The sequence below is a fragment of the Nuphar pumila genome, chromosome 5 (assembly GCF_984573655.1).
Source record: "Nuphar pumila chromosome 5, dmNupPumi1.hap1.1, whole genome shotgun sequence".
NCBI classification, from domain to species: Eukaryota; Viridiplantae; Streptophyta; class Magnoliopsida; order Nymphaeales; family Nymphaeaceae; genus Nuphar; species Nuphar pumila.
In genome coordinates this window covers 132381956-132409628 of record NC_143253.1, presented here as the reverse complement: position 1 = coordinate 132409628, position 27673 = coordinate 132381956, and the positions used below count along the sequence as shown (strand labels likewise).

Here is a 27673-nt window from a genome sequence, read left to right as displayed (position 1 = left end):
TCTTTGTGCTAGGATACAAGTGTTCAAATAACTTGAAATGTGAAGCAAGAGAAGTATTTACAGGTTCAATTTTTTTATGTTGAAATCTTTCAAGTACCTTTTCAACAAACTTCTTTTGTGAAACCCATAACTTATCGACCTTTTTATCTCTATAAATCTCCATGTCAATCATCTTCTATGTAACATCAAAAACTCATATCAAACTTCTGACTCAAGGTGGAGTTTAACTTGCTAAGTTCAATCATGCTTTTTGCAATATTTAACATATCATCCATATATAACATCAAAACAATATATGAATCATCATCAAGAACTCAAAAGTAAACACAACCGTCATAATCACTCAAAGTATACCCAGGAGTCAAAATGTTTATACCACTATCAAGGAGATTACTTTAACCCATAAAGTGTTTTCTTTAATATGCAAACAAGACTCTCATTGTCTACTTCTTTTAAACCCTCTCATTATTGCATGTAGATTTCTCCATCTAAGTCTTCATGAAGAAATGTGGTCTTCGTATCAAGTTGCTATAATTCAAAATCATACATGGCAACCATATTCAACAACACCCAAATGGATGCGTGTTTCACAATCAGCAGAAAGATTTTATTATAATTATTTTCTTCTCTATGTGAGAATTCCTTCACCACTATTCGAGCCTTGAATTTTTCATGATCTTTTTTTTTATAGTCTCTTTTTTCCTAAACACTCACTTGCACCATATAACTTTATTGCCCTTGGGTAACTCCACCAAGTCTCAAGTTTTATTTTTGTAGAGTAACTTCATCTCTTCTATCATAGCCAATATCCACTTATTACTATCATTTGAGTTAATAACATCTTTATTACAAAGAAAACCATATCTTTAAAATCATACCTTACTAGAGCATTGTAGGTCTTTCTTTTTCTGTTTCTTGCCAAGTTATAGGGTTATTTTTGCTCTTAAATTGTGCTAAGAGCATCTTAAAAATAAATCATACATTTTCTTGTTGGTGGGATCGGTCTCATCCACCTCTACATCTATGACCAATTTCTTTTTGCCATTTTTCTGTTGCATAATCCTTCTTATTTGCTTTCACCATATGCTCATAACCAAACATAATGTTTTTGCTTATGATGATCTTATGAGAATTAATATCTCATAACTTGTATCCCTTCACCCCCTTCTCATATATGAGAAAGACACATAGTTTATACTTATCATTTAACATGAAACATTGTTCACTATGCACATAAACATAAGTAGGACATCCAAAGACTTTCAAAATAGAATAATCAGCTGGCTTACTAGTCTATATCTCCTCTGAAGTCATGCAATCAATTCCTTTAGATGATGACTTGTTGACCATAAAACAAATCATGTTAACTGTTTTTGCCCAAAATCTTTTCTCTAATACTACATTCAATCTCATACTACACACCTTTTTCATAAGAGTCTTGTTCATCATTTCTGTCAAACTATTCTATTGAGGCATCTTTGGTGTGGTAAAGTGACTGAGTGATTCCCTCATTTTTACAAAATTCTATAAACTCATTAGACTTGTACTCACCTTCATTATCTAACCTAAATTATTTTATCTTTTTTCATGTCTATGTCTCTATCTTTGTCTTCTACTGCTTGAATTTCAAGGATTCTTCTACTTTATTTTTCATGAAGTAGACTCAAACTTTTCTTAAAAGTTATCTATAAAGGTAATGAAATATTTAACCCCACCATTTGATTTAACTGATGCAGGCCGCCATACATATGTATGCACATGGTCTAAGATGTCATGACTCATATTCTTTGTAGTTTTGAAAGTCACTTGCATTTTTTTCTCAATACACAATATTTGTAGAAATTTAATTTGCATGACTTAAGACCATTCAACAAATTTTTTTATGAAATTTCAAGATACATCTTTCACTCATATGACATAACTACATATGCCAAAGAGTGGTATAATCTACATTGGCCTCACCATTGATGTTCACAGTTGCTCCACCTGAAACTGTGTTCCCTATCAACCTGTATAAGTTTCTTGTCAACTGGCCTTTTATAACAACTATTAAAACTTCTTTAGTCACCATAAGAACTCCACATGTAGCTACAAACCTTCAACCGCTTACATATAAAGCACCCAAAGAGATTAAACATTGTTTAAGTTCAAGCACATATCTTGCATCAGTCAAGGTTCTTATCACCTAATCAAACATTTTGATTTTTATTGTTCTTATTTATGTGATCTTACACACAACATCATTACCCATAAGAACAGAACCACCATCATAATCCTGATAAGTATCAAATCAATCTCTATATAAACACATATGGTATGAGCATTCAGAATCCAATTGATGCATACCTACCGAAACTGAAAGAAGATCTATACCATCACCTTCATTTATGTATGTAGTCATACTTTTCTATTCTAAGCCCTTGTCTTTCTTTTCTTTTTTGTCGATGTCCTCTTTGCGCTTCCTGCAATCCTTCTTCAAATGTCTCTCCTTCTTGCAGTAATAGCAAGTAAGAGTATTCTTTTCTCTCGACTTTGATCGGTTCCTATTTTTTAGATACTGTGATTTTGATCTATCGCTTTCTTGACTTGAATCACTTCTTGCTAAAAGCTCTTCTTTTTGAGGTTGATCGGTGCCAGGTTTTTTCCTTATCTCATTCGATAAAAGAGCCGCAATAACCTCATCCAACTCAAAAGTTCTCTTCTCAAATATAAGAATGGCCACCAAGTGATCTCGATCTTTTTCTTCAATCTTTATTTCAAGACTCAATAACTGAGTTAATATTCTATTGAAGACATTTAAGTGATCCTGCAAATTCGAGTATTTCACCATCTGAAGAGCATTTAGTTGTTTTTTCAAATAAAGCTTATTAGTCAATGATTTTGTCATGTATAAGCTCTCTAATCTCAACCATAACTCTGGGACAAGGTTTATATTCATGACATTATAAAGGACATCATCTACAAGATTAAGCTGAATAACACTAACTGCATGTTATCTCAATCATCATTAGACATATCTTTGGGCTTCTTACTTTTCTCATGGATGCTTTAACCAACACTTACTGGGTTAAGAGATTTTTCACTCTACATTGCCATAACTTAAAGTTCATCTTCTCATTAAACTTTTCAATTTAGTACTTCACATTTGATCCTTTCATTGTTATCTTGAAGATTGGGTCACACTCTGATACCAGTTTGTGGGCACGAAAGGCGTGTAAACATGCAATACAATAAAACAAAAAATAATCAAGCACACAAGACACTAATCGCAAGATTATGCCGAATAACACTAACTGCATGTTGTCTCAATCATCATCAAACATATCCTTGGGTTTCTTACTTTTCTCATAGAGGGCTTTAACCAACCCTTGTTGGATTAAGAGATTTTTTATTCTATGTTGTCATAACCCAAAGTACATATTCTCATTAAACTTTTTAATCTCGTACTTCATACTTGATCCTTTCATTGTCACCGTAAACAAGCCTTAAGACCAAGTCTCACTCTGATACTAGTTTGTAGGCACGAAAGGTGTGCAAACACGTGATGCAATAAAAATAAGAAAATAACCAAACACACATGACACCAAATTTATGACAAAACCATCTACATTCATAGAGAGAGTACGAGAGAAATCTTTATTGAAATCAACAAGTATACGATGTTACAGGGCTCTGAAGAACAACTAAAAATACATTAATATGAAGCTAATGCAGATTATCTCGACTCAACAAGTCAAAACTGAAATATGCACCACATTCTTTCTCCTTCTCTGTTGCAACCTGAACAAACCGCCCTTCACCCTTGTAAACAAAAACCCTCAAAGACCTCTCTTGAAACCACCCTTTATACCTCTTATATAGATTTTTAACACTAAGTTTTCAAAACAAAGAAGGAAACCCCCAATACTTTAGGGTTTTTTTGGTAACATATGAGAATGGCTCTAGGTAGGTCTCATGTCTTATGTGACAAGACAAAGCCACATTACCCCAACACAATTGAGGCCAACATTTTTTAATTTAAAAATAACTTTTGACTTAATAAAACTCCTATATAATTTTTAAAAAGTTTCTATAGCCAATTATTTTGGTGTCCCAATGCCACTCTTTCACCTTTAAGTAGTAAGACAGGACACAACTTGGATTTGAACCCGTATTATCACTTTCGCTTTCATTTGCATGTAGTCCACAACCCAAATGCTTAAGCCTACTATGGGTTGTCAAAGGGATGTTAGAAAAATAGTGGATTGCACAATATGACAACTAAGCAACTAAACTTAAAAGTAGTTAGCTTGGGGTTAGACACATTGTCTTTAAAGCAAAAATTATCCCACTTAAGATAGATTCTTGATGTAGTGGATATCACATCAATCTCGCTCAAAAATATAACTGAGTTGTACCTTTGTGTAGGGGTGGCAAAATCTGACATGACACGCCAACCCGCTTCTTAGTCGGGTTCGGGTTTGGCTTAAACAGGTCGACCCGCCTAACCCGTTTATTAAACGGGTCGGGTTCATGTTAGGGGTATGCCAACCCGCCAACCCGGCTGACCCGTTTAATAAACGGGTTAGGCGGGCAGGTCAACCCGTTTACCCGAACCTGACCTGCCAACCCGTTTACCCGATCCTGACCCGCCCGCCAACCCGTTTACCCAAACCCGACCCGCCAACCCGTTTACCCGACCCGTTTATTAAACGGGTTAACCGTGTCGTGTCGGGTTACCCGTTTAATAAATGGGTTGGGTTTGTGTTTGCCATAGCCGACCCGTTTAATAAACAGGTCGGGTTTGTGTTGAGGTATGCTGACCCACCAACCGGCCGACCCTACCCGCCAACCCGACCCGATTGCCACCCCTACCTTTGTGCATAATTTGGTACCACCTTGAATAACCTCTTGACGTTAGGAGAGAGGGCACAAAGAACTTAAAAAGAGTAAGAAGGAGAGTGAGAGAGAGAGACCTCTAGCTTGTGAGATGTGAGAAATGAGGCTGGGCATGGGTATACATAAGTCCAGCCCACATCCCAGCATTGAATGGTGGTAGGTGTTAGGTTAAGTCAACAATCAAAGCGATCAAGCCTAGTCTAACAGCTAGAACGGTAAAGAATAGGGCAATAGACAGTTGGGAGAACATTGGACTGCCTTTGATCTAGTCAAAGGCAGTTCAGCAGAACCAATATGGGTTCAGTCAAATGATTGAAGTCAAACCAAGGCTAAAACAGTCTTAGATAATAAAAAGGTTAGATCATGACTTGAGCAAGACCAATTCAAGTCATACCAAACCAAATCCAACCGAACTAAACCCAATTAGATTGAATTGAAACTAAAACAAAAGCCAAAGTCAAATCCAAATCTAAGTCCAAAGTCCAATTGACAACCTTTATGACAAAGTTGCCTTCTAAGGTAATCTCTAAGCTATATAAACCCATGAAGATTCTTCTCACTCTTAAGATATAAAAATGATTTCAAAAAGGATGTTTTTTTTTTCTCCAAAACAAAATTTAGGAAAATCACGTGAACAAAGGGGTGAAAACAATCTACGTAATTTTGAGAAAAGAAAAAACGACAGTAGGTTCGTCGGAGGTACTTGATCCTGCTTCACCCCAACCCAAATGTCTAGGTGTGGAAATAAAAAAGCCAACCCAAATGTTGTCCTGGTTGACCCAAACCTAACCCAAGTAATATATGAGATTGGTTTTCATTATGATTTTTACTGGATAACTGAACAAAACCTGCCCACCAGAGAGTTTTTATTATATATCTTATGTACTTAAAAGACTCTGTAACAAGGATATATCATTTTGTTTGTGTCCCTGAACATGCTATGACACGTTGACATGGACACTGACACGTACAAATCCTATTTCAATAAAAAAGATTCAAACATGCACATCAAAAATCATGTCACATGTTATCCTGCAGGTCCCTGTCCGAGCCTGGTTATAACTGGATCGGGCCAAAATGTGGGTCGGGCCCTAATTGGGACAGGCCTGCTCGGCCCGATGGCCACCCCTAGACATATGGTTGGCATTACTCACTTCTGAGCTCCACCCCCCGAACCAAGGCTTCTCTATGGTAAATGTAAAGCTAAAAAAGATAAAGCTTCGTTTTGAGGGCACTTGTGAATGCAAATAAAAAATGAATGCATAAGATCTACCCTCATTATTACTATGCCAAAATTAGATCTACGGTTGGAGATCAGCAATTTTCCTTTCTCAAGAGTTAGAGAGCATGTCCACTCCGGGGGTAATTAAGCTTACTGAGTTTTACACTACCAGGACAGCGACCATAAGTACTGCAGGCAGATGCAGTGTGGCTAGGTCTTTGATCCTGGGGGCGGTTTCTCTGTGTAAATATAAAAGAGAAGCTAGAAATCATGTTGGTAAAAGCAGAAAAGCCAGCTGGTCTATGGTTGAAGTTGAGCAACTTTCAAGGGCTAGAGATCTTGTTGGTACAAGTGATCAGAAAATCCAGTTGGTCTCTGGGAAAATAAATGGCAATCTTCTTGTCTTAATTGACAAGCAATTACCACCAAAGAAATCACAGATATTATACAGTTGTTGCTACATTCCTATAAGTACTAAAAGCCAAGAGGGCCTTGAAAAGTTTAATTAATAAGAGGCCACTCTTAGTTCCTTGAGAAAATTATGCATTAGTTGGCAATTATATTTTTGTAGGAACCAACGATCCATTTCTGTACTGTTTGCTTGTTACCTATTGTTTGTAGTGATTCAATGACTAGGATCTAGCAATATTGTTTCGATGCATGTGCATCGATTTAGCTGATCCATAAGGGAAGATGGATTAGTTTGCACATAAGAGATTTGTACTTTTTATCTTTTATGTATTTGTGATCTCAAGTTATATTTCAAAGAAAGGAGTTTATATTTAACCCAAGTTAAACTAATACACCCATAGCAATGCTTCACACACACACACAGTAGGTGCCTACTGCAAGTGAATGGGGGTTTTGAAGGTACTTTTCGAAAATCTGACCCTTAAGCATAGTGGGTTTACTAGAAAACGATACTTGGATAGTATTTTTTGATGAAAAATATGAGTTTTTAAGCATTACATATTTATGAAAATTTTAAACCATCCATTTTCAAAACTTGTAGAAACCTATTCACATGTCAGAATCATCCCAGAGTCATTTCCTCCAAAATCAAGCATGTAGAACATTGACCACTGAAAAAGCCCACTTGCTATTACTGAAGGGGTTGAAGCCTTGGTGAAAGATTGACCTAGTTCATGAACTTCAAAGTCTACAAGAAAGTTGGGGATTAATTGATAGCTTGGTCCTACCAGCACTTGGGCAATGTGCTACTTAAAAGGTTGTTTAAATCCTTGGCGTCTGAGATCTAAGGATCTGATCTGGTGTGGGGGCACACCGCACACAGATGTGGCATGCGACCTCATGCCAAGATCTAAGGTGATTCAAATCACTGTTGTTGGTATCTTCGCAAATTTCGCCTGAATCCGCCGATTCGTATCGTTTCAGCATGAAAATCGATACAATACTAACCTGAATCAGCTCTTTTTTAATAAATATAAAAATGCTTATAATTATTTTTTAATATTATTTTAATAGTTTTAACATGTGTCACGTTCTGATTGACATGTAATAGTTTTTAATTATTTTTTAGCTGATTCATAATGATTCACTTGAGAATCAGTATCGGCCAATTCTCCTGAATCGTTGGCCAAACGGTTCGATAGCCAATACGATTTTGACAAAATCGATTCAAACACTCGGTCCTTACCTGAAGGATTGAAGGTTCGAATCCCATCGAGCACAAAAGATATATGAGGATCTCTCATTTGATTCGGGGGAGGGAGAGGGGTTGGACAAGAGATATGTGTTCCTTGTCGAAAGATCAAAGCTTTGTGTACTCCCTAGTAGGCAAGGGAGACCTGGGGTTTTACACAGATGATCTTTTGAGTGAGGTGGATCTCCCCTATTAGTAAAAAAAAAGAAAAAGGTACCTAACCTTTGAAATTCTTTTATGTTGAAGTCATGTTGACAAAAAGTTGCACACTCTTTTGATGCAATTTATACAATCATAACATTTCTTTTATGGGCAAGCTCGATGGGATTCGAACCCAAAACCTAAAAAACTACGATCATAACACGCTGCTACGTGGCGTGAGGGAGGAATCCGAGAAGGGCTACTTCCATGATGAAGGATGAAATGACAACTATAAAGAATAAAAAAAAAAATTTGTTCACAGGTGAAAGTTTACCCCGCCGGGTAAGAATCTTCCATTCTATGCCAGGGGTGGCAAAATCTGACCTGACCCGCCAACCGGCTTCTTAGCTGGGTTAGGGTTTGGCTTAAATGGGTTTGTGTCGTAAACGGGTCGACTCACCTAACCCGTTTATTAAACGGGTCGTGTTCGTGTTAGGGGTATGCCAACCCGCCAACCCGTTTGACCCATTTAATAAATGGGTTAGGCGGATGGGTCAACACGTTTACACAAACTCGTCAACCCGCAACCCGTTTATATATATATATATATATATATATATATATATATATTAACTTATGTAACCCTAACTCCTGTTTGACCAATAGTCCAAACAAAACCAAATCGTAAACAAAAATGTCTATGTTATTGGGTCGACCCGTGTAATAAACAAGTCACAGTGTCATGTAATCGTGTCGTGTCGACCCGACCCGTTTATTAAATGGGTTAACTGTGTCGTGTCGGGTTACCCGTTTAATAAATGGGTCGTGTTCGTGTTTGCCACATTTGATTCGTTTAATAAACGGGTCGTGTTCGTGTTGAGGTATTCTGACCCGCCAACCCTCCGACCTGACCCGATTGCCACCCCTAATGCACTGGACTACTGGATGGAAGTGAGCGACCACCAAGCTTCCTTCTCCCCTAAATCAACCTATTGCTGGTTATGCACAACCTAACCATCGAGCAAATATCATTCTACCCCAAGTAATAAAGTATACTTTGCTCATAATTACAATGACTGCACACTATATTTTATGTTGGCCTTTATAAGTAATGTCTTCCAAGGCACTCTAGGTTACATAAAGGAATAAAGATGTAAGAATTTGTACCTTTCGAATTTGCATGATCAAACGCTTTTTATAATCCAGACTTTGAGTGCACTTCATTGTAATTAATCAATTATAATAAGATAAGCATCTGTCCCTTTCTTACATGTAAATAACAACACAAATATAAAAAGAAGAGAATTTGCATTATACATTCATTTGATGATCTAGACTTTCCAGTGCACTTCCTTGTAAGTATTAAATTAAAACAAGATGCAAAGGGGTTTGACATAGTGGGATGGACCCAGGCCGCTAGATGGGCAGTCTAGGGTTCGAATCCTGCAGATGTCAGCCTTTTGCGTAATAGCCAAATCAAGGTGACGCCCTGGGGTCGAGAGGTGCGCTACAGTTTTATGTCATCTGAAAAGCGACCGCAAGTTGGCAGGCATAGTCCAGCGGCAGTTTTCTGATCCTTATAGAGAAAAAAAATGATGCCATCTCCTGATTCCTTGATGTCAAGGGACTCATGAGGATCAAGCCCTAATTGGCCCCATGCTATAGTAGTAGACCCTGGGAGATTGGACCAAGTCCCAATTGTGCTGCTCGATACTCCTCATGAGTATGTCGCGAGAGGTATCCAACTCCTGATGTCCAGGGCCTCTGAACATCCCAACTATTACCCTAACCAATTAGGCCACGCCGCAAGGGCTAACTGGATGTCATCTTAAAATATTTTTTTATTAAATGTTCTTATTATTCTTCCTTTTTCTTTTGATAATCAAGCCAAGGGACCCTCATGAGTTGAACTCGAGACCTCTTGGTTATGATAGTACAAGTAGGTGTGTCAACGGGTCGGGTTTGGTTCGGACCTAGGTGGTACTAGACTTGGACCCAGTTTTCGGGTATGGTATCGGGTCCGAACACATATCTAATCAGGTCCACTATAAAAAAAAATCATACCCGGACCCGATAAGAACTACATGAACCACACTACAAGAAAAATGCGAAGTAGCGATGGATATTAGCGACGGATTTTTTCCGTCGTAACTTTGCGTCGGATTAGCGAGAGAAACTAATCCGTCGCTAAGATTTGTAATATTGACGGATGTAACGACCGGAAACCGTCTGTCGCTAAATCCGTCGCTACGTAGCGACGACCTATTTTTGTCGCAACACACGTGACGATTAGCGACGGATTGGGCGACGAAAGGTTTTCTGTCGCTACTTAGCGACGACGTCAGCGACAGAAATATTATGTCGCTAACAACTCCTATAAATTTACGATGGCTTGGCGACGGACTAATTCCGTCGCTAAAGACGTCACTAATTTTCGCGTAAATCCCTAACTAGAGCCATTTTCCCTCTTTTTCTGTTTCCTCTCTCCCGCCCTCCCGACACCGCCCTCAGCCGCCCGATGCACTCCCCGACCCGTCGCCCGCCGCCCGACGCACTCCCCGCCCCGTCGCCCCTCGTTCCGCCCAGCCCGTCGCCCCACTGACCGACACACTCCCTGGTCCGCCGCCCGTCGCTCCCCGGTCCGCCGCCCGTCACCCCCCGTTTTGCCACCCGTCGCAGGTAAAGTGTTCCTTTTTTTTCAGCAGGGGAGGGGGGGCGCCTGCCCCTTCTATTTTTTTCGGCAGGGGGTTGCCCCCTGCCGCATTCTATTTTTTTCGACAAAGGGTCGCCCTCTGCCGCGTTCGTTCTATTTTTTTCGGCAAGGGGTCGCCCCTTGCCGCATTTGGTTTTTTTCGGTAGGGGGGCAACACCCTGCTGCGTACTATTTTTTCCGGCAGGGGGTCGCCCCCCTGCCGCATTTTGTTTTTTCCGACAGGGGGTCACCTCCTGCCACATTTTATTTTTTTCGGCAGGGGGCGACCCCCAACCGCATTCTATTTTTTTCGGCAGGGGGTCACCCCCTGCCGTATTTTGTTTTTTCCGGCAAGGGGTCAACCCTCCTGCCTCGTTTGTTTTTTCCGGCAGGGGGGCGACCCCTGCGGCGTTTTGTTTTTCCCGATAGGGGGTGTGCCCCCCCTGCCTTGTTGTTTTATTCAGGCAGGGGTCGACCCCCCTGCCTCGTTGTTTTATTCGGGCAGGGAGTCGCCCCCTGCTTTTCCGGTAGGGGGTCGCCCTCCTGCCACTTTTTTTTCAGCAGGGGGGCGACCCGCTGCCTCGTTTTTTTGTTTTGGCAGGGGGCGCCCCCTACCTCGTTTTTTTATTCAGACAGAGGGTCGCCCCCCTACCTCATTTTTTTATTCAGGCAGAGGGTCACCCCCGTGCCTCTTTTTTTTCGGCAGGGGGGCGACCCCTGCCTCATTTGTTTTTTTTCGGTAGGGGTCGCTCTCATGCCTCATTTTTTTTATTTGATAGGGGGACGCCCTCCTATCGTTTTTTTTATTCGAGCAGGGGGTTGGCCCCCAACCCCTTGCTTTTTCGGCGGGAGGACGTCCTTGCCTCGTTTTTTTTCCTGCAGGTGGTGACTTCATTTTAACACAGTGTCTCTTGCAGATTTCTCAACGGAACCTGCTTGTGCCTCGTCACCCATGATAAGTAAGTGACAAAAACAATGCAAATCAGGTAAATACCCGTGGTGAGTAAGTGATGCAAGTCCATCACATGTTATTTAATTTATTGGATGCAACATTTTACTGTTCACACACTCACTTAGTTGTTGATATCTAGGACTGCTTTGTTGGAGTTTGGAGATCATGCTGAGCATGATTTTAATGTATGAGAATAGAAATGTTCTTATTTTTGGAGTACGGATTCCATGCTAGGTATGGTAGTAGTTAGCGGAATATTGAAGTGTGTTTGCTGCAGGTACATGTTTGACATTTGTTTGATATGAATGATTTTAATGTATTGCAATGTTTGATATGATTGTATCCATGATTGCATGTAGTTATTTTCAATTTGGTTATGACTTTCATGTGAAATTGTATAACGAAAGCATGCTTCAAATGAATGTATCATATCATGAATAGTTTGCACATGAAAATATTAAGTTATCAATGCATGCATCATAATTCTTGTGATTGTATAACATCATATATTGCATGATAAATTCGATATTTTCTTCATCATAACATTCTGATGATTCTCTTTTAACTGGTTAGGATACTATTCGTAACATCATACGACAAAATGACTGCAAACCGTGAATGGATGTACCGTAGGATAGTTGACAATGAGTTATTGCATAAATATATGGATGATGTTGAAAGTTTTATTGAATTTGCAACGGCAAGTGTCAGTACAGTGGATCCCATAGGTCGGATTAGGTGTTCCTGCAAGATTTGTAAGAATAATCGATTTGTAGAACCTCATGGCGTTAGACATCACCTATACAGGAAGGGTTTTGTGAGTGATTATCAGAATTGGACGTTTCATGGAGAAGAATTTAGAAACAATTTTGATGCACAGGTGAATATGGTGTACGATAATCCATATATGGATTTGATATTTGCTGCCACAGGAACAAAACTGAGTTCTGCTATGAGTCCTAGTGATGTAAGAACTGCAGTAGATGAAGAATCATCAAACGATGCAGCTAGTAGATTTTATGATTTACTTAGAGATGCTGATGAGCCACTTTGGAATGGTTGCGAGAGTCAAACTATCTTGTCTGCAGTTCTTCAACTAATAAATTTGAAGTCCGAGTATAATTTGAGTCAATCATGTTTTGACTGTTTGTGCATGATTGTGAATGGTATGTTGCCCAAAGATGAGAAATTGTCACAAAATTTCTATCGTGCGAAGGTTATGGTCAACGCTCTAGGTATGGGGTATAAAAAGATTGATGCTTGTCCAAATCACTGCATGTTGTATTTCAAGGATCAGGAAAACAACATATCATGCTCGTCATGTAGGCATCCTCAGTTCAAGCCAAAGACAAGAGACAATGGTAGTACGAGATTAAAAGAAGCTTCATACAAGTCCCTCTGCTACTTTCCTATCACTCCTAGATTGCAACGATTGTATATGTCTTCAAGGACAGCTAAACACATGAGATGTCATGCAAATAAAGTTTGACACAATGAAGACAAGATCACGCATCTTGTTGACGCGGAAGCTTGGAAGCACTTTGATTATACTCATCAGAAATTCGCAATGGAAGTGAGAAATGTTAGACTCGGTTTATGTACAGATGAATTTAATCCATTTGAGGGTAGATCAACTTCATACTCATGCTGGCCAGTATTTGTAACTCCATACAACCTTCCACCAAGCTTGTGTATGAAGCATCTAAATCTTTTCTTGTCTCTGTTGATCCCTGGTCCGACCTCACCTGGCCAAAATCTTGATGTATATTTAAGGCCATTGATTGATGAACTAAAAGTATTGTGGAATGACGATGTTACCACGTATGATGCCCACAAAAAATAAAATTTCAATATGAAGGTCGTTGTTCTATAGACTATCAGTGACTTCCCTGCATATGGTATGTTATCTGGTTGGAGCATACATGGGAGGTTGACATGTCCGTACTGCATGGAGGATACCAAAGCTTTTAGATTGACGCATGGAAGTAAGTCTTGCTGGTTTGAGTCCTATCGTCGATTTCTACTCCGCGACCATCCGTTTCGATGACAAAGGAATGTGTTTAGAGCAGGCATAATTGAAATGGAAGATTCATCCACAAGATTGTCTGACATAAAGATTTTAAGAAGATTGCGATACTTTTCAGATGTATTAACAGATACTCGCAGTCCGACACCCTTCCTTGGATTTTAGAATGATCATAATTGGACAAACAAATCTATTTTTTGGGAACTACCATATTGGCTGACCCTATTGATACGACATAATTTGGGTGTGATGCATGTGAAGAAAAATGTGTTTGATAATATGTTCAATACAATAATGAATGTTAAATGAAAAATGAAGGATAATCCGAAGGCCCGTTTGGATTTAAAAGTAATATGTAAAAGACCAAAATTGGAACTCAAAGAGTATTATGGCAAAGTACTGAAACCAAAGGCAAAGTACATGCTTGGACCTGATCAAATAAAGCATGCATGTCAATGATTGAGACAGTTGAGATTTTCAGATGGATATGTCTTTAACATTGCTCGGGTTGTGAAGATTGACGATGGACAGTTATATGGGTTGAAGAGCCATGATTGTCATATCTTTATGCAACAATTGATACCCTTAGCATTCCATGATATGTTAGACAAACCTATATGGAGGGTATTGTCTGAGTTGAGTGGATTTTTTAGAACATTATGCGCATCGGAAGTCGTAGTATTTGATATAAAGAATCTCGAGGACTCTGCCATCACCACTATTTGTCTGCTAGAAAAGATTTTTCCGCCAGCATTTTTCGATGTTATGGAACATTTGATCATACATTTGCCATATGAACTAAGGGTTGGTGGCCCTGTGCAATATCAATGGATGTACCTATTTGAAAGGTATATGTTTTCTTATATTGGTCTCTTCAATGAAAAATATTTCAAATTTGAAATGTATATTTTTGACAGATGCATGTTTGACCTTAAAAAAAAGGTTTGTAATAAATTAAGAGTAGAAGGCTCTATTTGTGAGGCATACACTTTAGAAGAGATTTCAAATTTCTCATCGATGTACTTTGAACCTCATATTCCAACACATTACGCATGCCCGCTTAACGATGATGGAGAACAGTTTACTGTAACTGACAAGCTGTCGATATTTCAACCACTTGGGCATGCATTTGGTATTTGCCGATCAAGACTCTTGACAGATCGAGAGCAAGACGCAACACATATCTATATTCTTTTTAATTGCTCAGTGATCGACCCATACATCGAGTAAGTATATATAGACGCAACACAATTATAAATCCTTTTATGTTCTATACGTGCATACATGGTTCGGTAATATAAGTATTTGTGGTTTGCAGACGATTTGATCTGGAGTTGCGAAGAGAAATTTCACATCTCACTGATGCAGAAGTACAAAAAGAACGTGAAACTAAGTTTGTGGAGTGGTTGAAACAGTTGGTAAGGACGCTAACATAAATTGTGTACTTGTAAACAACACTAAGTTACTTAATTGGTCGTGATCACAATCATTGTTTATGTTTGTGTGTAGGTCCGCCATGGTGATGTTAAAGATCAAGGAATATGTGATTTAGAAAATGGTCTGACCAAAGTTGTGCAATGTTACAACGGGTACATCATAAATGATTATTAATTCCATACAAAAGATTACGGTATAAACAAATCAACGATGAATAGTGGCGTGTGTGTCAAGGGTAACAACTACGGTGAAAATGAACATGATTACTATGGTGTTATAGAGGAAATAATGGAGTTGACTTACTTAGGCATAAATAATAGGGTAACTTTATTCAAGTGTCATTGGTTTGATTCAACTGCACCAAGACTCGACAAAGCCTCAGGCACTGTGGAGGTGAATCATAAATCAAGGTTTGGAACATATGAACCATTCATATTAGCCTCGCAAGCTTAACAAGTTTATTATACTTCATATCCGAGTACAAAAAAGTCAGATAGAAATGAATGGTGGGCAGTTTGCAAGGTGAAGTCTAAACTATACCCTGAGTATGATCAGTTACAGGAAGACAAGTTAGCTGAAGACAGTGATCTCTATCAATCAGATGATATTTATAACTTCTCTTATGGTCACGATATTGCGCATGATATGCATGTCATATCTTCATTTATCGATGAAACATTCATAGAAGAATGTGATCTAAATGATATACCAAGTGGATGGGCAAACAATAAAGAAGAAAAAGAAGAAGAAAGTCAAACAAGTGATGAAGAAGAATTCTCAAGCTAGTGAGCAAAATCTTGTAATACAAACCTCTATTTGAATGTATTGCAATACTTGATGTAAATGATTTGAATTATTTAAATGTATTGTAATACTTGATGTGAATGATTTGAATGTATTGCAATACTTGATGTGAATGATTTCAATTATTTGAATGTATTGTAATACTTGATGCAAATGATTTGAATGTATTACAATACTTGATGTGAATGATTTGAATTATTTGAATATATTGTAATACTTGATGTGAATGATTTGAATGTATTGCAATGATGTGAATGATTTGAATTATTTGAATGTATTGTAATACTTGATGCAAATTATTTGAATGTATTGTATGACATTTTTTATTTGTTAGAATATGGTTTGTGGAACTTACAGAGGTCGTTCATCCAGTAGTAGCCAGGCCTAGCCTTCATCTTCACGAGCTCCTGTGATAGGTATATCATTTAACTAATTGGATGCTTGATTAGTTGAAATGCGCATTCTGAGAATTTCTAACATATTTTTTTACAGATGATGTTTCGCTTGTACATGACCCACCTACACTAGTTGATCATACAAGTTAGGAACCAACACAAGATGCAGAGTCTTCTCAGTCTGGCACAAGAAGACTCATTCGAATAGTGTATATCGATAATCGTCCGCAAGTATTTTGTTTTCACTTATTGCATATCTTATAAATATTTTATATTGATATTTACTGTGTACCAATTCATGTGCAGCATGAGGTTTGAGCCACAAGAAGTAGTACGCGAGATTAGGAATTCACTTCTTCAACATCTACCAGGATCAGTCGCTCAATGAAAAGAGTATCCAAAAGTGGCGATAGACAGATTGTGGTCCTTATTCACGGTATACAGTTGTTTGTTATAGTTAATGAGTTTCATATTTAATTTTTTTTATAGTCATGTCTACTAACTTTCTGAAAATATATATAGGCTTTGAATCGCTTCGCGACTACGATGGAGGAACATGATGCAAAGAAGGTGTGGCAGAGGGTGACTGCCAATCGATTTGCAGACATGCTGCACAATATGAAGACTGCAATAAAAAAGCATCTGACGGAATAGATGATTCACTACAGTGAAAGGGTCATGACCCTATTACTATCAGGAGAGATTATTGGGAGGGAATGTGCGACAAGTGGGCGGGGGATGCATTTTGAAATCGCTCTGCGAAGGCTGCACAAAATCGAGCAAAAATGCCTGAAGCCCATCTACACACAGGTGGATCTAAGACTTTTGAGAGTCATCTAAAGAAAATGGTAACTCATCAATATATATATATATATATATATATATATATATATATATATATATATATATATTATCAATTTTATAAGTATTGTTGCAAACCTGTTAACTAAATCTTTTATCATTTAACTTCGCAGGAAGCAGAAAAAGGAGATATTGTACCATATAAGAATGTGTTTGTTGAAACACATAAACGGAAGACCACGAAAGACTTCGTATCAGAGAAGGCAAGAACGACAACGATATGTATTTATTCTATTAATAATTATTGTAATATACAAGTTATTATAAACATTGTAATTCTTAATTATTAATGCATACTGTAAACATTATTTTTTAGGAGGCATATGAGCAACAGATGGTAGAGCGATATGACGATGACTCTACTCAGCATCCATCATTTGATCCTGCAGTATAGGTGACTGCAGCAGATGAACCTAGAAAGGGTCGTGTGTTCGGGTTTGAGAGTAATATGAACACCTCAACTGTTGTTGCTTTCTCCGGTCACGGCTCACAGACTTCTTTCGTCGACATAAACTCCAAGCATCTTATTTTTTCCAGTGATGATGTACGCGAGATCGTTAAGGACACAATGCATGACTACTTCCATGATACCATCGCCGACGTTCTCCGAGCTGAGTTCAACAGTTTTTTGCAGAACATGAGAACTTCAATTGCAGGTGCCTCTTAGGTATGAAAGTTTCATGCGATATATTGCATGTCGTTAGATTTCATATAACTTTGATTACCTTAACTTTGGTGCATTGGATATAATTTATTTCAGTATATTTTTTTTTATCAATACTGACCTTTTATATAATATTTTAGTATAATATTTTTACTGCCTTTGAACATATATGAGCATGATAGAATCACATATAAAGTTTTTTTGACTACCTTAGAACACATATGAGCATGATATAATCACATATTCAATTTTTTGCCTGCCTTAGAGCACATATGAGCAAGATAGAATCACATATATAGTTTTTTGACTGCCTTAGAGCATATATGAGCATGGTAGAATCACATATACAGTTTTTTTTACTGTTTTAGAACACATATCAGCATAATATAATCACATATACAGTTTTTTGCCTACTTTAGAACACATGTGAGCATGATAGAATCACATATACAGTTTTTTGACTGCCTTAGAGCATATATGAGCATGGTAAAATCACACATATAGTTTTTTTGACTGCCTTTAAACATATATGAGCATGATATAATCACATATACAGTTTTTGCCTGCTTTAGAACATATGTGAGCTTGATAGAATCATGTATACAGTTTTTTGACTGCCTTAGAGCACATAAGAGCATGATAGAATCACATATAAAGTTTTTGTGACTGCCTTGGAACATATATGAGCATGATATAATCATATATTCAGTTTTTTGCCTGCCTTAGAACACATATGAGCATGATAGAATCACATATATAATTTTTTGACTGCCTTAGTGCATATATGAGCATGGTAGAATCACATATACAGTTTTTATGACTACTTTAGAACACATATGAGCATGATATAATCACATATGCAGTTTTTTGCCTGCTTTAGAACACATGTGAGCATGATAGAATCACATATAAAGTTTTTTGACTGCCTTAGAGCACATAAGAGCATGATAGAATCACATATAAAGTTTTTTGACTGCCTTAGAACATATATGAGCATGATATAATCACATATTCAGTTTTTTGTCAGCCTTAGAACATATATGAGCATGACAGAACAACTTTAGAACACATATGAGCATGATATAATCACATATAAAGTTTTTTGTCTGCCTTAGAACACATATGAGCATGATAGAATCACATATAAAGTTTTTTGTCTGCCTTAGAGCACATATGAGCATGATAGAATCACATATAAAGGTTTTTTTACTGCCTTAGAACACATATGAGCATGATATAATCACATATTCAGTTTTTTGACTGCCTTAGAACACATATGAGCATAATAGAATCACATATACAGCTTTTTGCCTGCCTTAGAGCACATATGAGAATGGTAAAATCACATATAGAGTTTTTCTGACTGCCTTAGAGCATATATGAGCATGATATAATCACATATAGAATTTTTTTACTGCCTTAGAACACATATCATTCATGATAGAATCACATATAATGTATAATTTATTTTAATATATTTTGTTTATCAATACTGACCTTTCTTTTTTTGTGTAGGTTGTTGGCGATAATCAGCGTAGTGGAGCTGAAGGGACAGATCAAGACAATGAACAAGAAGATGCACAAAATCTTGACGATGATTAAATTAATGTGTTGAATTTGTTCTACTTTCTTTTTATTTCGAAAATGTAAATGTTGAATTGTAAATAATTATAACTTGCGAATTTTAAAGTGGAACGATTAATTGTTTTAGTTTCCTTTTATATGTATTTTTATGTGTACTTTGTTTTTTATTCACAGAAAATATAGATTGTACGAGAAATTTTTTCTCGATATTTAATTTTCAAATAGTTATTTTAATTTTTTTCCTTGTTTGCGATGGATTAGCAACGGATATATCCATCGCTATTTATTATTACCGTTGTAGGTAGCGATAGATATATCCATCGCTATTTATCATTACCGTTGTAGGTAGCGACAGATATAAATCCGTCGCCAAACCGAAGTCGCCGTTTAGTAACGACGGCCTTGCGACGGAAGTTGTCATTCGTTATTCCGTCGCAACTTAGCGACGAAACTAGCGACATATACAGTATGTCACTACTTAGCGACAGAATGGGCGACGAATATATGTCGTCGCTTATTAGCGTCGAGAAATTCGTGATGAAAGATATTCGTCGCTCATCCGACGTTAATCCATCGCTAATCTTGTTAGCGACGGATTTAGGTCGTCGCTAATCCACTGGATTGTTGTAGTGCCTGACCCAGACCATACCTGGTAAAACCATACTTTTTTATCAATATTACATTGAAAAAAAGTGGGTCTTAATCGGAACTGATCAGGTCAGGTCCCGGGTCTGGTATAAAATTTCACAAATTGTACCCGAGTCCATGTATTAATCGGACCTTCAGGTCCAGACCCGGGTTTGAATCGAGTCTTATTATTTATCACCATACCCTGCCTCTGCAGGGTTTAGTTCGGGTCGGGTCCAGGTAAACCTGACCGGTTGATACCCCTAAGTGTAACTCTATGTCACAAGGGCATGGACATGAATAGGGACCATGAGTACAAGGTGTGAATTGACAAAGTGTTTAAGAAATAGGATATAAAAGATATGGAATTTTTAGTTATTTAATCGTTTACGAAATACTATTCATATATTAATATATTGTTATTAAAAATATAACAAAAATCATAAAAAAAAATATTAAATTTTTAGTAAAATAATTCACATTGCCATGTGGTACGTGTCCCAAGTCGCATCGTGTTCCATAGATATGGGACCCTAAATGGCGTGCCCAATGACATATATAGGTTCAATTTCACTATCGGTTACCTCATTTGATCCTTACTTCTTCCTATTTATATATGCAAGTAAAGCAAATTTACATATATGACCCCCCAAAAAATGGCAAAAAGTGAAATCAATAATAATATACAATTATTTAACATAGAATTTTTGTTAATTTTTCAAATCACTATCGAAACAAATGGGTCAAAGGGTTTAAATCCCGTGAGGGTTATCCCCTCTTGCTTTAGAAAAACAAAAACAGTTTTACGGCACCCTTTGTCCCATTCTCTTGGGTTTTGCTCAATGAAGCCTAGCTCTCTTCGCCTGTATGGTAATTTTGTTTCCACTGCTTCTATTGATAAAAAAGGCTCTTCGACACAAGAAGAAAATGGCCAAAACTTGTCTATAAATAAATGATGTACATTCGCATAATCTATCAGTCCACACCAAATTATATATATATATATATATATATATATATATATATATATATATATATATATATATATATATAAACTGAAATATGTTTGCTGGTATGAATCAAGAATTTTATAGGTATTTTTGCAAATCTAACTTTGCAGATGCATTCTGCGTGGTCCATTTGCTAGGAATCTACTGTTGAACCATCTTAATCGGATCAAGAAATGCAATTTGTTGTGCTTGAATATTTATGAAAATTTTAAGCCATTGATTTGATTTTCATCCCTTAAAAGATTCTTCTTATACATCATAATTGGATGATCCAAGAGTGTATTTCTATAAAACCAAGCATCTAAATCACATCCTTACCGTGCATTAAAAAATAAAAAATAAAAAAATCTTGGTTCATACCAGTAAACATATTTTAGTTACTCTATCTCTTTGGCAGTGACAGAATTGCTAAAGGTGATGATGCTGTCGATATCGAGTAAGATAGGGAAGGTGAGTAATTGTGAGAGATAAGGCCATTGCATAGGCTGGTAGTTGATGAGAAACAAGCTAGAAATGTTAGCTTTCAGTAGTTAGCAGCGTTCTTTACAAATGCATAGGGTTTCTTTCTTTTAACATAAATATTCAAAGTACATTCCCTCCACGTAAATGTAGCTAGATAAGTCCTGCAAAGAAAAAAAAACGAGAGAGAGAGAGAGAGAGAGTGTCCCAATTTTTTACATTCAACCATTACGATAAAAGACAAATTCTTGAAAGTTAAACTGATTTACCATGATGGGATGCACATGGGGACGTGGGATTACCAAGCAAGAGCAAGAGAGAAAGTTGTGAAATTAGGAACAATTTTTAGAGTTGTCACGCCTATTATAGACATATGAAAGGTATGTAAAAGTTAAATCACTAAATATTAGTGAACTTATATTAATGATTAATGAAAAAACAAATTATTCTGAAATTTTTATGTGATCCAACCTGTTATAACATTTTTCAAGAATACAAATTTAGTTTGATTATAAAGCCTATGTCAAATACAACATACCAAGATTTCATAATTTCTAATTCTTAAAATTTGAAAGGTCCAACGCCCTTATACTTTATTCTTTAACTATATACTTCTTTTAGGAGGGCGGTTTGGCTATATATATATATATATATATATATATATATATATATATATATATATATATAGCGAGAGAGAGAGAGAGAGAGAGGTCTTAAATGAAACTCTGGTCGGGCTTGGGTCTAGTATGAAACTATACCCTGATCGATGTATTAATCGGAACTCTGGTCGGGTCCGGGTCTGGTATGAAATTTTATAAATTATACCTGGATCCATGTATTAATCGGAACTCTGGTCGGGCCCGTGTCCCGTATAAAATTTTATAAACTATACCCTGAGTCGGGTCTGGATAAACCCGAGCCGTTGACACCCCTATGTAATAATGGTTTATTCAAGGGTATTTTAGGAAATTTAGATTGACGAATAAGGTAGTACTAGTACCCTCCACACGGACAAAGAAAAGACTACGTTCTACGGATCCCTGTTTTTCCGGTTTCCAGGTCCCTTCCTTCGCTGGATGACCGGTTCCATCGGTCGGAAGTGCAAATAAATAGAGTGATTGGTTGGGGGGGTATGGAGGAGACAATTGCTCACCTCACCGGTGGCAACGGGTCTAGGGCTTTCCTGGTTTTTTACCTGCAGAGGTCATCCAAAATACGATTATTGAAAAGAAATTCCTTTGTCAAAGTTCACACGTGTCTGAGCTTCTTTTCCTTACAAAAATTAACGACATTCTTTCAGGAAAAAAAAAAACATCTATTATGATAGAATGGCTCACTTAAAAACCAAGTAAAGCACACAAGGGCTCAGCCCTCTTGGTTAGAGGCGATCATGGCTTGTCACTTATACATAAGACGACCACGTTTCAAAACCAACGAAAGGTGCCCTTTCTCATAAGGTTGAAGCTGAGTATACCTTGTAGTAGGGATGTCGATGGCATCTAATAGACTTATTTGGATTTGGAGTAGGATGAAAAAAACATGAAAACCAAATCCAGATCTGACTTGCTTAAAACCCGATATTTACAACTTGATTGGATCCGGGTTTTTAGCAAAAATGCCTATTACAATGAATTATGTTTATAAAGTTGACAGACTTATAAAACAAAAACTAAACCAAATTTCAAAATCAAAGAAGCCAAAGTATTCAAGCTGTCCAACAGCTTAAGGTCATTAAATCAAAGCAGTGAAAGCGCTCATCCATTGACACAAGAAAAACATGTCCCCAACATTTTTGTTTTCCCTTTTTTTTTTAAGTTTCAATACGTCAATGGTCCAAAATTCACAACCGAAAGACTAAAAGACCCACCCATCAACATTTAACACCACCAATAAACACAAAAAAAGAGAGAATGGCAACCCAGTAAATTATCTGCCCCTTGAAAAAAGCACCACTTGACAAAGGCAAGGCACCATATGACCTTTTTTTTTAATCAATAATCACCACCCTAAAGAAATACAATAATTACGAAACTGGACAAGAATGGTAAAAATAATTCCATTCAAATACCTGGCGCGGTAGGTTAACGCGGTACAACGCGTCTTCTCTCTCTATAAATGCAAGTCACCCATCGACGGCCTCCCCAGCAGATGCTTCGCTCTTGACCCTGCATCTGTTCCCAACACCAAATAACACCCGTCCATTCCTAACCTTACCGGCGATATAGAGAGAGACAGATAGAGATGAGGGCGCCGGAGGACGACCAGTTCTTCCCGTCGACGCCGGGAAAGGTGAAGATCGACCGGACGAACAACGCGATGAACCGGCAGCTGCACCGGTGCTTCGCGTCGACGTCGACCATGTTCGTGTGGGCCGTCTTCCTCATCGCGCTCACCCTCTCGTACCTGAGCTTCCAGAGCTTCATGGACACGGGCACGCGCTACTTCGTCGTCTCGTGGGGCGGCCGCCAGTGGGAGAATCGTGTCCGCGAGTCCGCCCTCCCGAACCGATCCCGCGGGATGAGCGTGCTCGTCACCGGCGCCGCTGGCTTCGTCGGCACCCACGTCTCGCTCGCCCTCCGGAAACGCGGCGACGGCGTCGTCGGACTCGATAACTTCAACGACTACTACGACCCCTCCCTCAAGAAGGCTCGCGTCGGAATCCTCGCCGACATCGGCGTCTTCGTCGTCGCCGGCGACATCAACGACGCCCGGCTCCTGGCCAAGCTCTTCGACCTCGTCGCCTTCACCCACGTGATGCACCTGGCTGCCCAGGCCGGAGTCCGGTACGCCATCGAGAACCCGGCGTCCTACGTGCACAGCAACGTCGCCGGGCTCGTCACCCTCCTGGAGGCCTGCCGGTCGGCCAACCCCCAGCCGGCCGTCGTCTGGGCGTCGTCCAGCTCGGTGTACGGCCTCAACGAGGAGGTGCCCTTCTCGGAGTCCGACCGCACCGACCGCCCCGCGTCGCTCTACGCCGCGACCAAGAAGGCCGGTGAGGAGATCACCCACACCTACAACCACATCTACGGGTTGTCCGTTACCGGGCTCCGGTTCTTCACGGTGTACGGCCCCTGGGGGCGGCCGGACATGGCGTACTTCTTCTTCACGCGCAACATCCTGCAAGGGAAGCCCATCACGGTGTACCGCGGGAAGGGGAGGACGGACCTCGCGAGGGACTTCACGTTCATCGACGACGTCGTGAAGGGGTGCGTCGCCGCGCTCGATACCGCCGGGAAGAGCACCGGAAGTGGCGGGAAGAAGAGGGGGCCGGCGGATTACCGGATCTACAACCTCGGGAACACGTCGCCTGTGACGGTGCCGAGCATGGTGGGCATCCTCGAGCGGTACCTCAAGGTGAAGGCGAAGAAGAACGTGGTGGAGATGCCCGGGAACGGCGACGTCCCTTTCACCCACGCCAACATCTCCCTGGCTCAGAGGGACCTCGGGTACAAGCCCACCACCGATCTGCAGACCGGCCTGAAGAAGTTCGTCCGGTGGTACCTCTCGTATTACGGGTACCACCACCGTGCTGGTGGTGGCGGAAAATCAATCCATTAGCTAAAATCCTTTTTTTGTATATTTTCTCTCCTTTTTTTTCCCTCTACTGGAAGAGAGTCCCATAACCATTATTTTCGGTGGAATTTTCGCTTTTTTACTCTTCCCCTCTTTTTTTTTTGTTGATCAATTATGTAAAGCAATTCTTGGATCCCCAAGAAAAAAAGAACCTTTGGGAAATTATGTTTTCCGGCGAGTTCGTGAATTTCCGGCGAGGACTTTTTTTGGAAAAAAATTTAGACGTGCATTGTGGTTCACGATGATTGGTGGAGAGTATGACAGCGAGGATGATGCTATAATTGAAGTGCCAGCTTGGGTTGTGCGTGATTTGCGACGTGTGGGGCCCGTTAGGAATACGTAGTTTCCTTTAACGATGGGTGGAGCCCTCAGCTTTAAAGTGGGGAGTATGGGTTAGATCGATCTGGGCTGCCGGATCCAGCTGTAAAGTTTTCTTCCTTGGCGGCGAGAAGTTGTTTTTTTTTTTTTTTCGGAGGGTCGGAAAAACCTTAAGAATTGATTGTGTTCAGGGGTTGTCTCGGGGTGGTTTGATTAGGGTTTGGACCCAATTGTGTGGGACCAACCTGTCAATCAATCAACTCACAACCACACAAAGCTAGGTCTGGATCCATGCTCTGAAAATATGTTTAAATTTTACTTTATTTGTTGTAAAAGTATTAAGGTTAAAGGAGTGTTATAGAAATCTAAGTAAGAGTTACGGTAACGAGAATTTGGAGAACTATATATACGATAACAAAGAAGAAAGCTAAAAAAGTAGTTCGAAACGTAAGGAATAAGATATATAAGAAGGTTTATGACAAGTTGAATACCAAAGAGCGCGAGAAGAATATTTATAGGCTTGCAAAGATGAGAGATAGAAAATTGAAGGATCTGAGTATGGTTAGATGTATCAAAGATGAAATGCAAAGGGTTTTAGTCAAAGATGAGGAGATATGAAAAGATTATTTTGATAAGCTATTTAATGAAAGTCATGCTCAGGATCTTGGAGACTTCTTCATTCATTTTCATGAGATGAATTGTGACTTCATGCGCAAAATTCAAAAGAAAGAAATTGCAGAGGCTTTGAAGAAAATAAAATCAAGAAAGACAGTTGGCCCATATGATATACCTATCGAGGCTTGAAAATGCTTGAGAGAGAAAGGTTTAGAATGATTGACAAATTGTTTTAACAAGATTTAACGGATAAATAAGATGCCTAATAAGTAGAGGAAGAGTACTTTGGTGCTTCTATATAAGAATAAGGGTGATATATAAGATTGCACAAACTATCGTGGTATAAAACTCATGAGTCATACTATGAAACTTTGGGAGAGAGTGATTGAGTCTAGGTTGAGGAAGGTTGTCATGATATCGGAGAATCAATTTGGTTTTATGCCTGGAAGATTAACTATGGAAGGCATATATTTTCTTAGACAACTTATTGAGAGAAATAGAGAGAGGAACAAAGATTTGCATATGGTTTTTATTGATTTGGAGAAGGCATACGATAGAATACCTAGGGACGTTCTCTACTGGACAATGATGAAGAAATGTGTTTTTCTCAAGTATATTAGTATAATTAAAGATATGTATGAAGGATTAGTAACCAATGCCTGCACTTGTGGAGGGGTGACAACCAATTTTCCTATAACGGTTGGGTTACATGAAGAATCTGTATTAAGCCCTTTGTTATTTGCTATAGTGATGGATGAGCTTATGAGATCAATTCAAGAAAATGTGTCGTGATGTATGTTGTTTGTTGATGATATTGTTTTGATTGATGAGTCTAGAGCTGGGGTTAATGCTAAGTTAGAATTATGGAGACAGACATTGGAAACAAGAGGTTTTAAGTTGAGTAAGAGTAAGACAAAAAATATGGAATGTCGGTTTAGTAAGCAACGAAATAGTGATGGAAGTGTAGTGAAGCTTGGTGAGCAAGAAATATCGGTGGATGATTATTTCAAATATTTGGGATCTATCATTCAAAAGTATGGAGAAATTGATGGAGATGTAAATCATAGGATAAAGGTTAGGTGGATGAAATAAAAAAGTGCAACTGGAATGTTGTGCGATCATAGAATGTCATTGTGGTTGAAGGAAAAGTTTTATAGGACGACTATTAGGCCCGCTTTACTATATGGTACAAAATGTTGGGCTGCCAAGAGACATCATATTCAAAAAATGAGTGTAACTGAGATGCGTATGCTTAGATGGATGTGTGGAAATACAATAAAAGATAAGATTCGGAACGAGGAGATACGTAAGAAGGTTGACGTTGCACCCATTGAAAATAAGATGAGAGAGAATCATTTACGGTGGTTTGGACATATTCGGCGAAGGCCTTATGATGATCCAGTTAAAAGGATGGAGAAATGAGAAAATATATTAGTTAAAAGAGGTCGGGGTAAGCCTAGTAAGACTTGGATGGAGATAATAGGAAAGGATATGAATGCTTTGAACCTCACCGAGGACATGGCATTGGATAAAAATGATTGGAGGAGAAGGATTCATGTGGAAGACCCAGAATGATTTTCTTTTTTGGTTCATATCGCCGACCCCAATTGTTTTGGGATGAAGGCATAGTTGTCAGCATGATCAGTGCAGTTTCGTTTAGGTTATAAATTAAAAACAAAAAAACAAAAAACTCATCAACACTCTTGGGATTGGATATAATTTTCCTTGAAATGTTTTACCTTTGGAAGCATG

General features: G+C 38.6%; 1 pseudogene across 1 annotated transcript; it reads left to right on the top strand.

Moving 5' to 3' along the window:
• The first annotated feature begins 23342 nt into the window (after window positions 1–23342).
• LOC149838787 (UDP-glucuronate 4-epimerase 1 pseudogene) lies at window positions 23343–25143 on the top strand (annotated as a pseudogene). The gene has a single exon (XR_016431987.1). The product of XR_016431987.1 is annotated as a UDP-glucuronate 4-epimerase 1 pseudogene (transcript).
• Window positions 25144–27673: the final 2530 nt, after the last annotated feature.